Source organism: Anabrus simplex, chromosome 1 (assembly GCF_040414725.1).
Source record: "Anabrus simplex isolate iqAnaSimp1 chromosome 1, ASM4041472v1, whole genome shotgun sequence".
NCBI lineage: Eukaryota > Metazoa > Arthropoda > Insecta > Orthoptera > Tettigoniidae > Anabrus > Anabrus simplex.
Window position 1 is genome coordinate 1,416,341,138 of NC_090265.1, and position 20,064 is coordinate 1,416,361,201.

Here is a 20,064-nt window from a genome sequence, read left to right on the forward strand (position 1 = left end):
AACTCAGTTGTTAGCAAAACAAGCGTTTCTAGCTGCCACTCATCGTTAACATAATGCGATGTCACAGTAAAAAAAATTCTCTTCTTGTAGTTATCAGACCACAGATTAGCGTCTAAAGCGCACATTTTGTCCTTTAGGGCACATATTAGTTTGGACACCATTGTCGCCCGTATTCTGTCGGCCTTTTCTTTAACATGCCGTGATACAGTAGTAGGGTGCGGAACAGTAGCGTAGCCAGGATTTCAGTTTGGGGGGGGGGGCATTCATCCGGAATTTAATTTTGATAGGTGTCGAAACTTCCATAGTTTAGGTGGTGTAGAATACCGTAAAAGGAAACGAGTGTCCTTGGATCCAAAAAAGAGTGGTGGATTCGTGCGGATTCCGGAAGCTAATAGTAATTTCCTTCTTCTTCTTCTTCTTCTTTTTCTTCCCCACTTATCCACATCTGTGGGGTCACGGGTGAGAAATGTGTCGCACATGTGGATTTGGCCCTGTTTTACGGCCGGATGTTCTTCCCGACGCCAACCCTATATAGAGGGATGTAATCAGTGTTGTGTGTTTATTTGGTGGTTGGTAATGTAGTATGTTGTCTGAATATGAATATGTTGGGACAAACACCCAGTCCCAAGCCAGAAGAATTATTCAGACGCGATTAAAATCCCCGATCCAGCCGGGAATCGCACCCGGAACCGTCTGAACCGAAGGCCTCAACACTGATCATTCAGCCAATGAGTCGGACTCCGGAAGCTAATATTAATGCACATTATATATAAAATGCTCAATAAAAGAACTTTCGTTAAAACTCCTGGGGTGTCTGGACTCCTTGGACGACAACCCCCCGGTCCCTCGGCTACCTCTGTTACTCACATCCCAACATAACTGCAGCATTTCATATATTCCGCGTAGAAGTGAAATGAATGCAAGAATAAACACTTTGAGTAAGGATGCAATATTCTGGTTTAGAACAAATACGGTAATGTTATAATAATAATGGCCATGTGATAAGCAATAAAGAAGTGACATTTTATACAAATATTGCGGCAAAGATACACACACAAACAAACACGCGCGCGCTTGCGAATACAGCTTTCTCGTCCTTCTTGTCCGTGGCTAGATGATGAAGGCAAGAGAATGATGACTCGTTATTTCGACATTATAAACAAACCCTAGATGACACAGACTTCGAATCTAACCGCATCTTAAGAAATCGCACAAAGCAGTTATTCAGAAATTTAAAAGATGCATATATTTTCGGATTTTAGCTAACAACTTAAATTCTAATCGCGCATGGGACCAAATTAGAGCTCTGGGAATAGGAAAACATCAACAGAGACAGACAAATCCTGATATTCCACTTGACGAACTGAACGATTACTTTAGTAGAATAAATACTCAACCTACCCAAATTAACCGCACCGTCTCACCGCCCTCCCCTCCAGCCAATCCGCCATTCACATTTCACAGTGTCACAGAAAATCCGGTTAAAAGGCTTTGTACTCGATTAAATCAAAGACTACAGGTGTATACGATATTCCTATTACTTTTATACATAACATTATGGGTGCTATCTCGCCTATACTGACGCACATACTGAACTACTGTTTACTAAACGGAACTTTCCCTACTGTATGGAAAACAGCCAATATTATATCGGTACCTAAGAGTTTAGACCCACAATCACCCTCTGACTATCGTCCTATGTCCGTACTCCCTGCGCTTTCTAAAGACTTTGAACGTTTAGTATACGAGGAAATTCTGGAATAGCTAAATAAAAATGCTCTTTTGGACCCTTTGCAATCTGGATTTGAGAAGGGTCACAGTACCGCGACAGCACTTTTGAAGGTTACCGAAGACATTAGAAACGCTATGGACAAACGACTGCTCACTATACGTATCCTTCTTGACTTCAGTAGCGCCTTTGACACTGTACTAATTCCGACTATGATACAGAAAATGGAACTGCTAAATTTCGACCTGGCTGCGCTTAAGGTTTTTAGTTCTTATTTGAGTAACCGTCAACAGCGTGTAACAGTAAACGACAAGGCCTCTAAATGGAAAATGAAACTTAGTGTTGCCCCACAGGGCAGTATTCTACGGCCCCTAAGTTTCTGTATTTATATCAATGACATACCATCTGTGACAGGAAATAACACACATGACCTCTGCGCTGACGATCTTTAAATAGGCTATATCGACACTGCAAGACAAGATATTAACAGGGACTTCCGACGACTCAGTGTATATGCACAACGAAGCTCTCTTATACTAAACTGCAAAAAAACTCAGATAATTATAATTGGATCACGAAAATGACTGAGCTTCTCAAACAATGTCGCAATCCCGCCTATCCTACTGAATGGTAACATAATTCCCTACAGTAAAACGGTTAAAAATCCCGGCGTAATGATGAATGTAACAGTTGATTGGTCTGATCAAACGAAAGAAATACGTAAAAAGATTTTTGGAGTACTTCACACTTCTTAAAGGACAGAGGAATGTATTTCCATTTGAGCTACAGGCCAAACGAATACAGACACTCATTCTCCCTATTCTTGATTATTGTAACGTTGTTTTAGTTGACATGACGAGAGAAGAAACACTTAAACTTCAACGAGCACTGAATTCCTGCCTGCGATTTATTTACAATATCGGGTACGATGTTCATATCACCCTATACTATCAGGCTGTCTCATGGCTGATGTCTGATAAACGTCGGCAGCTACACACTTTAACGATGGTGATCAGAGTGGTAGCTGAAAGTCAGCCAATGTATATTTCTTCTAAATTCATCTTTTTATCATCATTTCACAACAATAATACACGTTCTAGATCAATTCTTTCTATTCCACTGCACCGCTCAAATAAAATTATTAGATCATTTGTGGTGACTGTCGCCAGATTATGGAATTCCCTGCCAGTTCAGGTCAGAGAAACTAGCTTTTTTAAATCACGATTTAAGGTCACCTGCCGCGACTACCTGCTGAGGACAGCTGACTGAATGGTTGAAGTATGAATGTGTGCGTTCCCGAGGATTAGCCATGTTTAAGAGTTTTTAATATTAATTAGTTCTAATATTAATTTAGTAAGTAATTTATTTAAATTTATTTTAAATTCTATTAATTTATGTAGTTTTAACTATTTTAAGAATTTCAGTATTTTATTTAAGATTTTGATTAGTATGTGGTTAAGTGTACAAGAGGGCCTGGAGCCCTAACTTCGCCACTGTACTGAAGGCAATCATAAACAGACAAATAAATAAATAAATAAATAAATAAATAAATAAATAAATAAATAAATAAATAAATAAATAAATAAATAAATAAATAATGTAAAGCGTATGGGTATAGATATTTTGTTAGTTGGTAAAGAAAAGTACATGTTACAACATATGCTATGTAGGGTTTACCTTGTCCTGTTAGTTTCCAACGCGGTTAGGGCCACGCAGCTGTGAGCTTGCATCCGGGAGATAGTGGATTCGAACCCCACTGTCGGCAGCCCTGAAAATGTTTTCCCGTGGTTTCCCATTTTCACACCAAGCAAATGCTGGGGCCGTACCTTAATTAAGGCCACGGCCGCTTCCTTCCCACTCCTAGGCATTTCGTCTCCCGACGTCGCCATAAGACCTATCTGTGTCGGTGTGACGTAAAGTAAATTCTTAATTACTTTTCCACGCAAGTCTGGGATACAGAATATAGTAGTATAAAGTTAGAGTTTCGTGACGCTAATATTCGTATCTATAATTTTTATTAACGTGCCAGAAATCAACGACACTGAGCTGTTGCCATTTCAACACCGTTTTAAGGGTTACCGATCCAATGCGGGATTTGAACCTGCGAACTCAGACTCAGAAGGACAGCGACTCAACCAACTGAGCCACATGAAAAGGAGGCGTTTGTGATTATTGTTATAAATAGAAGCAGCTAGTATTTTTACAAAGGTTTTATCAGGAGCATTTATTAAGGCGTACGTTTTCTTACTGTCCTAAACGCACGAGGCCGGACAGAAGAACTAGCTGGAAGCTAAGGAGCCTTGCAGGGGTGTCGCTTCCTTGTCTTCACTTTTCCAAATCAAACTCCATGACGTAACAGCCCCGAAGTGCCATCGCCTACCAAGCGACGGCTGTTCAGCCCGGAGGCCTGCAGATTACGAGGTGTTGTGTGGTCAGCACGACGAATCCTCCCCGCTGTTATTCCTGGCTTTCTAGACCAGGGCCGCCATTTCACCGTCAGATAGCTCCTCAATTATAAACAGGTGGGCTGAGTGTACCTCGAACCAGCCCTCAGATCCAGGTAAAAGTCCCTGACCTGGCCGGGAATAGAACCCGAGGCCTCCGGTAAGATGTAGGCACGCTACCCGTACACTGTGGGGCTGGCTGGTACTTTTAGGTCTCCTTATTTTTGAATTTGACTTAAGACATCCTGCATTCGATTCCCGGCACTGACAGAGTTAAGAAAAGCATGGGATGGGGAGGATACAGCCTTGTTTTTGGGTGCAGTAGAGTTTTCCTTGAGTCTCTCGTAATCGAAATATATACGGCCTGGAAGGTAGTCACCTTCACGGGGTGTAGTACCAAAGTGATTCCTTTTTTTTAAGAAGACAAATTAAATGGCGATTCTACTTCCTCACAAACGAAGAACGATATTATCAATTTTACGAACAGTTTCAATAATGCAGCCGGTTTATGTTAAGAGTACAAAAGCTATGATTGTACATGGTAACAATCAAAACGAACAATATCTACTGAAGATCCGTCACCGCACTCGGTAGGACCGGCCGGGAGAGTTGGCCGTGCAGTTAGGGGCGCACAGCTGTGTGCTTGCATCCGGGAGATAGTGGGTTCAAACACCTCTGTCGGCAGCCCTAAATATGGTTTTCTTTGGTTTCCCATTTTCACACCAGGCAAATGCTGGGGCTGTGCCTTAATTAAGGCCACGGCCGCTTCTTCCCACTCTCAGCCCTTTCCTTTCCCATCGTCGCCATTGAAGACCTACGGTGCGACGTAAATCAAATTCTAAATAAAAAATAAAAAGTATTTTCACAACCCCTTCCAAGGAAAAGTTGTATCCACACTACTGGCCTGGACTTACACCCCACCCACTGAAATTATTTTGTGGGTACGCCACTGCATCCACTCACCATTTAAGGTACAAGGTAAGTATGAAGAATGGTTGAATACTCAAAATACACCACCATAAATGATGCGGTTCTGCCTCAAAAGTATAAAAAAAGGTAAGGGACGTGACTATCCATTTTAAAAATGGTTCATGTATCGACTGCGATTCAAGCCTGGGCCGTCCTGATGAGAAGATAGAAGCATTGGAACTGAGTTATCACGCCCGCCAATTACAAAGTATTTACCCGCACTTTTGATGGTGCCATTTGAGGTTCCAATCAGTCCCCGGGCATTTGACAAAATATAAGCCTACCTATCGAACTTAGGCACGCATCCGCGATTGTCTTGGCACTGTAAGAATTAAAAAAAAAAAAACTTTTTCATAACATACCGAGGATGCACATAGTGTTGGCTTTTCAGTGACAAAACGGTCCCTCTTCAAAAAATATTACTTATATGGCACAAACTGAGGAACTAACGTGCAGATCACAATCCTATCACAGTCTTCCCAACGCTGCAACTCAAACACAGCACATCTCTCAACCACGGTGCAACCCGAGGATCCCTAGGACATTGTTGTTTCCTGGAACAGATCTGCAAAAGCTGACACGATGTTGTAAGCTTGCAGCTGTTTCTGGACGTGGCCCCCGTTATACCGGTGGTCACGTTCCGGCCCCCTACTGAGTAATCCCTTGCTAATTGGCCCTTTCTTCATGTCCTGACATTTGTCAATACACGGTTTCATTCCCAATACTGAGGCCTCTACAGGGAAATATCCTCGTGCATCACAATCCTAAGTGTCTTCCTTTCATTCAAGCAGTACAAATATGGAGAATTATGTATGTCCCTATTGAGCCCTACTAATAGATTCTTGTCGCTACGTTAATTTAACATTTCGGCGTACGATTTTAAGTTGTTCGTACCGTACGTAAAACAACGGCTAATCCTCGCTCTAGTTTCAGGAAATCTTTTTTGGGGGGCCCGGCCCCCCTGCTCCCCTCCTGGCTACGCCAGTGGTGCGGAAGAACATCTTCTATATTGACTTTGCCGTAAGTGGCGCCACCATTGATGAGTTCCTGCGAATAGTTCTTGAAGCCAATATTACTACAAGTATTCAACGGTAGCAAATCTATTCGACTCATAACGACCAACTTATCAACAACAACTTTCTTTATGCTGCTTGGTACTGCACGTGTTCGGTGGAATTCTATTCCGCAGTTACTTTTGCAGCGCCGAATCATACCTGTTGTGCTTGACTGGTAAGAAAGTACAGTATTACAAGTGGCACACTCCAGAAGAAGCCTGCGTGACAGGATCCACTACAAGTGCAAACGATTTCCAAGCTTTACTTTTCGCCTCCTCTTCCGACATATCTTCCTTCTTCAGGACTAACGAGCCGCTCCTAATTCTCTCCAGAATACTTCTTTTCGTTTCTTGAATGCAACGTTTGCGACCTATACTTGGGTGATCCATAACGCTGTCTGCACTGCTCAAAGCCCAGTCGCCAACTGATTTTACACACGATTTCTAATGCAAATCCGCACACTGTTGAGCGCACGGCGGGTTTACTGTCGCCGGCCGGGATTATGATCACGCTCGAGTGCCCGGCAGTGCTCGACAGTTCCACGGATCACCGAGAGGTGAAGGACGACCGGCCACATGGTCCCTTAGACGGCCACAGCCTTATCGGAGCGTGGGCTTTTCCCAGCCGTCGAGCAGCGGCACGAACTGGGAAATGCTCGAGCGGTTGTTTTCTTTCAAATGCAGAGCTATAATAACTGTCAGCGTAGGAGCAGACAACATGGAAAGCAACCGTCAGAGACAGCGTTATACGACTTGGTTGCTATGGAAAGAAGGAGTGACCACTGCAGAAATTCATCGGTGCTCGGTGGCAGTCTGTGGAGAACTTACGCCGTCACTGAAAACAGTTTACAACTGGGCAGAAGATTGGAAAACAGTGCGTACATCGGTGGACAAGCTAACCAGTTCTGGAAGGAATGTGACAGTGTCAACACCAGCCAACATAGCCCGAGTGGAACAGGCCATCCAAGGAAACAAATGCATCACATTTACGGAAATGGAGGCAGTCACGGGAAATAGCCGAAACACCCTGCAACTGATCGTGTTCGGCCACTTACAGTTGGGGAAGGTGTCATTCAAGTGGTGCCTAGACTCTTGTCTGCAGACGAAAAGCGGAGGCGTGTGGACGTGTGCACAGAAATTTTGCAACGCCTTGATCAAGATTCAGCCGACTTCATGGCTAGGCTTGTGACTGATGATGAGACATGTCTCCATTACCATGAGCTATAAACGAAACAACAATCGGAATTCACGGTGCTGCCACACCCACCATATACTCCCGACTTCGCACCAAGTGATCAGGAACATGAAGGAACCTCTGTGGATTTGGTAGAACTGGACACAGCTCTCAAGGCATGGGCACGCAGCACTCCTAAAGAATGGTTTAAGGAAATTCTGGAGAGACTGGCACATCGGTAGCAAAAGTGCATATAATCTCAAGGAGATTAAGTTGAGAAGGTGGACGTAACAACTGATTTACAATGTCCTTCATTTGGGTAGAAGAAAAATAAAGTGTAAAATATATAGTACGCCCTTCGTACATTGCAAAGAGAGAGAGAGGGCGAGAGAGGAAACTATTTGTGTCCTACCCGTTACAAGAAACGTTCATGTTTGCCATTGTCAGATCAAAGAGAGACTGATCATACTCTGACACAAGTGTATTCGTTCATAAAATATCGGAAGGTAAAATTAGTTTCACCACACCTTACATAATTTAATAATAATAATAATAATAATAATAATAATAATAATAATAATAATAATAATAATAATAATAATAATAATAATAATAATGTTATTTGCTTTACGTCCCACTAACTACTTTTACGGTCTTCGGAGACGCCGAGGTGGCGGAATTTAGTCCCGCAGAAGTTCTTTTACGTGCCAGTAAATCTACCGACACGAGGCTGTCGTATTTGAGCACCTTCAAATACCTCCGGACTGAGCCAGGATCGAACCTGCCAAGTTGGGGTTAGAAGGCCAGCGTCTTTACACAATTTGCTTCTACGAATAAACATCTTCAATTTTTAAGATGATGGTTTAACACGATGCGAATGCATTTTGTCATTCGATTTATCACCATAAGGGTAGTTTTAGAATATTTTAGCTTTGTACATTTTCGTCTACAATGGTACCTTGTTTTTAATATTATCAATGATTGAGTTAAAACTGATGATGTTCTAAGAAAGAACGAAACATGTCCTTGCAATACTTGAAATAAACATACAATGTTATCATAGTATATTTACGTCCACAGTAAAGCGCATACCTAACAGCCAGAAGAAGGTGAGTTGAAATCTTTAGATCTATTTAGCGCATGCCGTTGTCACATGGTTAGTGATTCATTGGAAAAAGGTTCCATAGCTGTCAAACAATGCGCGATTGAATACTTTTCTTTTTCTCGGAAGGTACTTCTCAGTGTTAGCAAAATGTTAGTTTCGTAATTTACAGTAATTTCGTAATTTCGTAATTTACTAGTGGCTGCCTGACCGAGGCCGTAAAGGCGTTTTCGGACAGCTCGGAAAGACATGGGTTCGATTCCCAGTCAGGAAGAGACAAGATTTTCACTTTCAGAGGTGCCCATGGCCTTGTGGTTCACTCAGCCTGCACGAAAATGTAATACCAGGTTAATTTCTGGGGTCAAAGTTGGCCGGGCGCATAGCTAACCACTCTACCCCACCAAGTGCTGAGGTTACAGATAATTGAAGCATTTACCCTCCACCCCTCCATGGGCCTTAACGGTCCGTACGGAGATGAAAAAGAAAAAGTGGCTATATCACTAGGTGTTGAAAACAGTGAAACTGTGTATTTGTTCGTACCGTTAACTCGCCACTTATTAACACTCTGGAAACGTTCTACAATTTCCATTATCAACTCCCACTGTAAATGTGAACAGATCTTTAATACCTTTGATGGTTTACGAGTTGTATAAACACTTTTGCTGGCTGTCCCTGTGTAAGAGGCTTGAGAAGTTTTTCAGGGTTTCTGGAACTCACATATCGCCAATGAACTAAATGAAAGAGATTTCTGTTATAAAAAGCACGTCATCCATATGACTGAAGCTATCTGATTAAAAAGATTTGGACAAAGGAGGTAAAGCTGGGGAGGTTCCAAGAATGTGAGGAATATCCCAGAATATAAACAAATATATGGGATGCTGGTCGAAGGCTATCAGTGGTTTAGGTCGGAATTAGTGCTCAGGTGACCGAGGGGTTCTCAACCAGAAGAGTGAAGGAAGATACGGATCGATGGTGTAAACAGGTACTATTAATTAATTTATTTATTTACCGAGCTCGATAGCTGCAGTCGCTTAAGTGCGGCCAGTATCCAGTATTCGGGAGATAGTAGGTTCGAACCCCAATGTCGGCAGCCCTGAAAATGGTTTTCCGTGGTTTCCTATTTCCACACCAAGCAAATCCTGGGGCTGTACCTTAATTAAGGCCACGGCTGCTTCCTTCCCACTCCTAGCCCTTTTCTGTCCCGTCGTCGCCGTAAGACCTATCTGTGTCGGTGCGACGTAAAACAACTAGCAAAAATTTATTTATTTATTTATTTATTTATTTATTTATTTATTTATTTATTTATTTATTTATTTATTTATTTAGTGCCTTGTTCATTGGCAAAGGTAGGGCCCTCTCTTACACGTAACCGCATTTTGATTACAATTTAATATAGTTAAAACTAAATAAATTTATATAATTAAACATGAATTTAAAAAATTACGAACTAAATTAAAATTAATAACTGACATAATATAAGTTAAGTATTTGAATAAACATTACGTAATATATCTAACCAATCCTAAGGCACACACTTATTTACACTTCAACCAATTAGTCAGCTATTCTCAGCAGATAGTCTCGGCAGGCGACCCTAGATACGATTTGATAAAGAGCTAGTTTCGCTGACCTGAGAATGCAGGGAATTCTATTATCTGGCGCTGGTCACTAGGAAATCCATTAATTGCATTTGTACGGTGCACAGGAATAGAAAGAAAGGAGCACGGTCGTGTATTTATGTCGTAACAACTTGAATTTAAAAGAAATATACAGCGGCTGATTTTCAGCTAACAATCTAAACACCGCCGTTATCATCACCATAAATAATTATCAAACATTACGATCATTAAAAATTATTAGTAAATTTTTCCTTCTTATTCTAAATGTGTAGCTGCCGACGTTTATCAGGCTTCAGCCATGAGAGTATGGGGTGATATGAACTCATACCTGATATTGTAAATAAATCGCTGGCAGGAGTTCAGTGTTCGTTGAAGTTTAAGTGTTTGTTGCCTTGTAAAGCGAACTGAAACAACGTCACAATAATCAAGAATATAGAAAATCAGTGCCTGTATTAGTCTCGCCGTTGTCTCATCCTGAAATACATCTCTATGACGTTCAGGAGGGTGAATCGCTCCAATAATATTGTTACGGGGTTCTTTTATTGTGATAAAAAAATCAAATGTTTCATTCGTAATTATGCGAGATTTCTAACCATTTTACTGTAGGGAATAATATACCGTTCAGCAGGATAAGTAGGATTGCTGCCTTGCTTAAGGAGCTTACTGATTTTCGCGATTCTATTATGATTGCGTCAGTTTTCGTGGCGCGTAGTAGAAGATAATTTCATTGTGCCTGTGCACTGAGTGATCGGAGGTCATTGAAAATATCTTCTATTATTTCACGTAAGTCCGGAGTCTTGTAGTGTCCATATACTTAAAGATGTTCATCATATAGTTGGTGTCTAGTTTTACCTATCACAGATCGTAAGTCATTAATATAAAAAGGGATAAGCAAGGGGCGAGGAATACTGCCCTGTGGAGCAACACTAAATTCCATTTTCATTTTATAGGCCTTATCCTTTACTGTTACCAGCTGTTGACGGTCTCTTATAAAAGAACTAAAGAACTGTAGCTCACCTTCTTTAACATTGTCTGAATTTCTATAGTGACAAAGGCGCTTCTCAAATCAAGGAGGATAGGTACAGTGATCAGTGGTTTGTCTATAGCGTTTCTAATGTCTCCAGTAAGCTTCAAAAGTGCATTCATTGTACTGATTGTACTGTCATCCTTCTTAAAACCGGATTGCGTAGGGTACCAAAGAGCATATTGATTTCGGTATTCTGTAACTTGCTCATATACTAAAGTTCAAGGTCTTCAGGAAAAACAGAACGGTAGTCAAAGGGTGACTGTGGGACTGAACGTTTGGGTACGGGTATTATATTGTTTTTTTTTCTTCAGATAGTAGGGGACGTTTCGTTTAGTAAACATTAATTTAGTATGTGCGTCAGTACAGGCAAGACAACGCACATAATATAATAAAAGTAGTAGGAATATAATCTACACCTGTAGCTTTTGATTTAATACAGTATAAAAACTTTCTTTCTTTCTTTCTTTCTTTCTTTCTTTCTTTCTTAATCTGTTTACCCTCAAGGGTTGGTTCTTCCCTCGGACCCAGCGAGGGATCCCATCTCTACCGCCTTAAGGGCAGTGTCCAGGGGCGCGAGACATTGGGTCGGGGGATACAACTGGGGAGAATGACCGGTAACTCTACCAGGCGGCCTCATCTGCTATGCTGAATAGGGACCTTGTGGGGGGATGGGAAGATTGGAATGAATAGACAAGGAAGAGGGAAGGAAGCGGCCATGGCCTGAAGTTAGGTACCATCCCGGCATTAGCCTGGAGGAAAAGTGGGAAACAACGGAAAACCACTTCCAGGATGACTGACGTGGGAATCGAACCCATCTCTACTCAGTTGACCTCCCGAGGCTGCGTGGACCCCGTTTCAGCCCTCGTACCACTTTTCAATTATCGTGGCAGAGCCGTGAATGGAACCCGAGCCTCCGCGGGTGCCAGCTAATCACACTAACCACTACACCACAGAGGCGGACAAAAAACTTTAACGTTATTTTCTGTGATACAATGAATGGTGGACCGGCAGGATGGGAGGTCGGTGAGGTATTGCAGTTAATTAGGGTAGGTTGAATATTTACTCCACTAAACCAATCGTTCAGTTCGTTAAATGGATTTGTCTGTCTCTATTGATGTTTCCGTATTACCAGGGATCTAAGTTGGTGCCATGTACGATTAGAATTTAAGGTGTTAACTATATTACGGAAATATCTACATTTCTTATTTCTGACCAACTGCTTTCTGGGATTTCTAAAACACATTGCTGACCGGGTGCTTGAACTTGTCACATACCCTGTTGATCGGACATGTTTCTACTGAGCATACTAGAGTGCACATGATTATAAAATTCACACAAATATTTTATCTTTGAATTTGGTATGAGTACTCACCGATGCCCCTAGTAGTGCTTGAGGGTATGGTATTTTTGGAAGCATGACCCTTTGTGCAGTGGCGCCTTACAGAAAGAGTAGACGTAGCGTGTTTCACTGCGCTTCATAATTTAAGTAATCCAAGATTATGCCATTCGCATTTCTCACCGTTATGTACTTGGGTACTTTGAGAGAAAGGTTAAATATATAAGTTGATAGGTTGAAACGGTTGGTACAGAGATTTTCCGCTGGGTAATTACTTCATCTGTACTGTTCGCCATGATGAGATCGATGAGAGTAAATGTTGAAGGGTTAGTTGCATACACGTGATTCGTGAGTTGTAGCGGAGAATAGTCATTTTACAGGTATTAAACAACTCTACTAATTGATTACTGTCATTAAGCAGGATACAGTTGAAGTCAACCGTAATAATTATGTGTGCATAACTGGCCTGGAAGTCTAGTAAATACGTTTCGAATTCTGTCATATCTGTTACATCAGGCGGTTTATATATGACAGATATCACCACCTCTTGTATGTGAATATTTACTTCAATAAATATGAACGCCGACCGCGTTCGTACACCCTAGGTTGATGTACAGTACTTCCAGGTTTCTACGTCCTTATAAATCAGGATTCAAATGTTGGAGAAATTGCGAATCTAAACGCGAGCTGACCTTGACCTCGTTTGTTAATCAGATGCGTATGTTAACCCAGAATATGGAAATGCATAATAAAGCAGTGAAACTATGAGTGAGAACTTCCATTGAGCAAACATTTGTGGTTCAAGATGCAGTAAATATCGATGACTCGGATAGCTCTGTACCTGAATTTGACAGCGCAGTTCGAAACTCTTCGAATGAGGAGTTCTTAATGTACCATTTGCCTGGGCTCGTTGTTAATCACTATTCTAAATGTATTAATTGTTCGCCCTGTGCCCGTTCTCTACGTGAGAACAATCAAACTAAATTTTCACTTCTAATCGAAATAAAAGACTGTGGTTCAAGCAACAATGAAGCGTCTTTAACACATCCTTCGAAAAGTGTTTGTGACATTCTTAACCAGACCGAGAAAGTAATTAACGGAAAAATGAACTCAAAATTGTTGTGGGGCTAAATATTTTTTGATTGTATAGATTCGATAGAAAAAAGTTACTTGATACTTCAGGAGCTGCATGTTGTCTTCAACAGGTTATGGACATAAGTCCCGTAATTGTTTATCATTATCTGAATTGCCGATTTTTCTTCAGAACGATGGAAATTCGGCGAGATTTACAATCTCGAACATCCGCCAAATCCTCACGCAAGCTTTCGGAAGTCCAGTAACCGACAAATTACTGTAAGTTGTTTTATGGGTATTTGTATTCATTTGCTGGGAGTTATGTACACTCCAATAAACCGCAACATGTGATGAAGGTCGTAGCTGTTATTTCTATGTATGATTTTTCTTCCATTGTACCTTGCCGTGGTATTTTAATTGTAATCTCTCATTGTTTTTTAAAATACAGTGTATATATTATCAGTTACGGAGTAATGCGTTTTTTCTGGCATCATTTCTAAGACCAGCTGATCGGTATTTTGGAGCTTGCCCATTCTAGCACTGCCTGGCGGGGCGCGCTTGAACTCCAGTGGTCCTCACACTTGTTGTTATACAGGGTTATTCACCTAACATGTTATACGCAAATAACTTCTAAACGATTAATGATATCGGCATTCTGTTTTCATATTCGTAAATGGTACCCATGGTCTTGTGGAACGTGCCACTTAATCTCATGGGGTGATTCATAACCGAGGTATTGATACTAACTCCATATTTTTAAATGGAACGGGACAAATTCATACAGCTGAACTAAAAGTTCACCTGCGTGCAAGTTCAAATATGTAAGTATTTTAAAAATCAGACAAGTACTTTTTGAGATACAAATAAGAACAGCATGCGCGGTTTTGCATGCCGCATCAGACGGCGTTAAGTCGGGCAAGCACATAATGACGCGCAAGCAGTTTCCTGGGAGTGAGTTCAGCCACAGAATGGATACCAGACATGTAAGCAACTCGTACACACGTGATGGGTTTGTAAAGTGTGTATGACAAGCGAAGTCATGAGATGTGTTTAAAAGGAATAAAATAAGTACTTTGCCTTGAAAGGAACATAATGAAAGCTGTAATTGTCACTGATTATAGTGTACAGTACGTACTACTGTATGAGTTGAGAAATAAGCATAACACTGTAACGGTTCAAATCTCGTTACAAGATGATATCTGTATTTTTATTATTGTATGATTTTATCTGTATTTTATTATTATTATTATTATTATTATTATTATTATTATTATTATTATTATTATTATGTCAGTATTATTATTATGTTATCTGTGATATTGTACTATTATTGTAATTATCCGTTTTATTCAATTTTGCAATTGCCTGTTGCTTGCAAGATTGCACTTAGATGTATACATATATACGTATGTGTAGTATAACACTCAATACCTGTACAGTGAGAATTGTTGTATATATCAGAGATTAGATGTGACGTTGTTATATTGCGACACCAGTGGCGATTCTGCCAAGTCATCGCCAAGCCATGGCTACGTCATCGTTTTTATTTAGAATATGCGCTCAGAGAGTCCGCCCCCGGGCTATTTCACCACTGGATGTAATATCTGTCGCGTAGGTGGGAGTATGTCATTGTTATTTCTGGAGATTACGTAGTTGTGTCAACCAACGTCTATATAAGGTGGGTCCATATTGTAGCGTCAGTCATTACTTATACGGATGCAGTACAGTGAAGTAGTCTACTAGATCAAGAGGCCTTAAGTGGTCAGCCAACCAGTGTGAACGAGAGATGGTGAAGACTCAGTGAGCCATTATTGGTCATTGAGAGAGTGAGACCAAATGGTTGGTCCGTCACTTAGTGGAAGACGCGGACGCAAGGCTTACCAAGGAGTCAGAGAGGGCAACCCTGGACCTGCCAAGAGGTCATACCATATTGACTTACAAAGAAGTCAGATGATATGGAGAAGAAGCAGTCGCAAGGATGTATCACCACGTTAGGCGTGACACATCTACAGTAAACACCAGAGCAGAGGAATACGTTGTAATTACACTAAAAGTGTTGAAGGTACAGTCAAGTGAATCAGTGAGGGAAATATTTCGTATAAATTGTTAAATGTCCGGTCAAGAAGAATTCAAATTCATGCCTAGTTTCTTTCAATTGCAATGCCATAATTTCATATTCTCATCTGTTTTATCGCAACAAGACTCACTATCTTTTGATATATTATTTAAAGAATATATATTGTTCTATCAAACGAATTCGTAATTTCATTTCATTGAAAGTAAAATATCTTAACCTCAAAATTAATGGGGAAACCGAACGCCAATCTCCTTTTCCCAGAACTTATATGGTATGTTGTCAAAAGTAAGCTTATTACCCCACACCCTAGAGATAGTCAAGAGTCTCATTCTATTATTGCTGTACTGAGTGACAGCTGGCGCCCTTCAAATAACGTATGTGTAAGTAAGCAGGTAACTAGTAAGTGTGAGTACAAGGTCCAGCAAGTGTGTATTTTATTTAATGAATGTTAATTTTCAGATTTTGCATTTTAAATGCAGATATTCAGATTTTTCAATTTAATCCAGATTTACATATGTTGTAAAGTTAGTCAGACAGTCAGGAAAAAGCTCCAAGGTGTCGACGCAACGTGGTGCACGAAGAAATTCAGAATTTGGTCTGAATGACAGCATATCATAGGTTCATTTTGTGAGGAGTATGCAAATTTAAGCCAACGGAATTATTACCGGTAAATTTCAGGACAATAATTTTGTGATATATATTTGTATTTTGGGGATATGTCAAGGGATTTGAAGAGGGAAATTAATTTGAGATCGCGTACTATCACTAGTGAACCAAAGATGGACAAGGAAGACAATAACAAGTCATGTGACGACGAGGTCATTGCTTCTGCGGACATCCAAGGTGAGATTGAAAATAGGGAGCAGGTGAGCACGATGGAAGGTTCTGAGATAATTCAGGAGAGTGCAGAAATTGAGAAGCACGCTGAAACTCAAAAGGAAATCGCGGGGGGAATGAACCAAGATATTCTAAATTTGCTGTTGGCCCAAATGACCGGGCTCAAGGAACAAATAAATACAAGTAGTGAAAATAGTAATAAACGAATGGAAAAGATTAGTGAAAATAATAAAGAGATGAAAGAATTAATTAGTACTAATAATGAAAATAATATGAAAGAGATGAAAGAGTTGAAAGAATTTTTTAGTACTAATAATGAAAATTGTAATAAACAGATTAACTATCTAAGTAGTAAAATCGAAGAATTGATTAATGGTAACAGTGCGATTAATGATAAAATAGATGGGCTAAGTGCATCACTAAATTCTAAAATAGATACTAAGATAGTAGAGGTAACTAGTCAAATATCTAAGTTAGAAAATAAGTTAAACAAAGAGTGTGTTGACCGTAAAGAAGGTGAAATGAAGTTGAATCGGAGCAATATTCATATTCAGACCGAGCAAGTCAAAGAAATATGTACAGAGAATATCGTAGAATTAAGTGATAAAAGTTCTAGTAATCGGGAAGAAATTCATGACGTAGTCGAGGAAGGATTGGACAGGATTTGCAATGCAGTTAGGGAAGATACGAGGGAACATATTAGTAGAATTGAACAAATTGAAAGCAAACTTGTGGAGGTCACTGAACTACGGAACCAACAGGAAACGCTATCACAACAGGTAAGAGAAAGAGAGGAAGAATTGAAGGAAGAAGTGAGAATAGAGGAAGAGAATGCTGAGAGAGTAGCGGTAGAAGAAATTTTGAGTTGCCAGGAAGTGATACGGCAGGAATTTGAATTTGCAGGTGAGTCGGCTGGTGAGGTGATAGTAGTGAGTGGTTTGTTCAGTAGGGATCGTGATTTAACTGGGTTTTCTGGAGAACAGTTCAGTTCTATAGAATTTGTAAAAGTAGTTGAGAAAAGATTTGCTAGTAAGTTGAGGAATAATAATACTGAATGGGAATACGTACTGGAAGTCTTGTCGAATGTTTTTGTCGGTGAAAGTAGAATATGGTTTCGAGTGTACTGGGATAATATGTCTAATTTGGGAGAATTTAGAGAAAATTTCATTGACAGGCTTTGGAAGGAATGTGTGGAAGGGCGCGCGCGAGAGAGAGAGCGCATGATGTCTGGGGAAAGTAGTATTGTAGAGAGAAGGGGGAAAATGTTAGCCGTGTATCAGAGGAGAGGGGGTGATCATGATTCGCAGAGGATTAATAGTTGTGTTGATGGTGGTAGGGGTCAGAGGAGTAATCAGAGAGAATCGGAAGATGGGAGGCGTATGTATTTGAGTTATGAGAGAGAAGGTCAGAGGAGTAATCAGAGAGAATCGGGAGATGGGAGGCGTACGGATTTGAGTTATCAGAGAGACTATGATAGTCTTAATATGAATGTTATCCAGGTGTCGTTATCGAGTCAGAGTATTTCAGATTCACAGGGAATCGGGTAAGTTACCGGTAAGTGGACAGGCTGAAGGTAGAAAATGAACAGGTATTTAGTATAAGTAGTTATGTAGTGAAAGTAGATTTAAGAGTAGTGTGATTGTGACCTAAGTAATGTTAAGTGAGATATTTAAGTAGTGCCGTAGTCGTAGATCATGCAGTAACTAATGGTAGCAGTAAGTTAGACGTATGAAGTGTTCTGGTAAGTGATGTAAGTACTTATAATACTGAAAATATGATGGAAATAGTGAGGTAACAAGTAGATGATGGAAATTGTGATACGAAGAAGGTAAGTGAAGGTACTATTAGATATTATAACAGCCGTTGGGTAAGTCATAGTGAGTAAATAAAATGATAGCGGTACTAATCACGATTGAAGATAATTGTAAGTTTCAGCCACGCCTTGTTGTACCAGAACTTGTGTATTCAGTTGTTTTAGGAGCTGACTTGGTTGCAAATCATGGAAGTAGAGTAGACTTTAATTTAGGTAGTGTGTGTTTGTTCTATGAGGAAACTAGCAAAGAAGTACGTGTTAATTATGATGGTCTGAGGTAAGTGTGTTGGTGACGTGTGTTCTTTGAAATATATGAGAGGTAAGTGAAGTTGTTCCTAGTGAGAGGAAATGTTTTGTTGGGTGTGTTACGTGCCTGTACGACCAGTATCCGAGGGATAGTCGGTATGAGGCAGTGACGTGAGGTAATTTGGGTGAATTACAGGAGGAGTAATTTTGTTCGATGTTAGGTAAGCATCGAGATGTATTTAGTGGTAAGTGAGGAAGAACACGTATATGAACATAAATTTGTAGTACATGACCATTCATCAAATGTGGGAGGTAAGTACCACATTCAACTTAAAAATGCTAGTGACGTCTAAGAACAAATAAACATTATGCTGGATTACGGAATAATTGAACCATCTTGTAGCCATAGTATTGTTTCTTTTATTATTGTTGCCAAGTAGGATGTGATTTATTGAGATATGTAAGTTTACAAGGGCAAAATTGATTCAGTTTGGGTGACAGAGTGCTACTCAGAGTTCCATTCCCATCATCTGCAGAGGCTGGAAATATGTTGAAGTTATTATTTTGTATCAGGGGTATTTCACTATTGTGAACCGTATCGGGAAGTGTGCATATTCCTTAAAAGATCAGGAAGGGGATATTGTCGGTATTTATAGTATAATGAATGTAAAGAAGTATTTCACGTGAGATTTGTTGAAATAAGAGTAAGATGATTAAATTTTGTGGGAAACTGGCAAAATAAACTAACATCTGCGAATTTGCGTGTGAACCAAGTGTCGTATTGGTGTATTGGAAGAATAAGTGCTACATTGTCATGTACTGTGTGACAAAAAAAAAACGGAGAACAGGACATTGGACAGTTAACTGCGATAACAATATGCGAGAACAGTTCTCATATAAGTGATATTTCACAAAAAGTTTTGATATGTTAAAAAAAAGAAGAATGTAGTGTAATCATTTAAAATTATTTGTACGTGTTAAATTGAGTGCTGTACTCTTGTGATTTGTATGAGAGAAAAAGAGAATGGGACACTGAACAGTTATCTACGATGGCAATGTGCGAGAAAAATTCTCATATATGTGATGTATCATAAAATGTATGGATGCTGAAAAAGAAAATTATTGTTGTATACTCATTTAAAGTGTTTATATGTGTCAGTGTTATATATATATATATTATGTTGTTCATAAATCAATCGATTCTTTGTTCTTCGATTTATTTATGAGGGAGGCGAATTGTAACGGTTCAAATCTCGTTACAAGATGATATCTGTATTTTTATTATTGTATGATTTTATCTGTATTTTATTATTATTATTATTATTATTATTATTATTATTATTATTATTATTATTATTATTATTATTATTATTATGTCAGTATTATTATTATGTTATCTGTGATATTGTACTATTATTGTAATTATCCGTTTTATTCAATTTTGCAATTGCCTGTTGCTTGCAAGATTGCACTTAGATGTATACATATATACGTATGTGTAGTATAACACTCAATACCTGTACAGTGAGAATTGTTGTATATATCAGAGATTAGATGTGACGT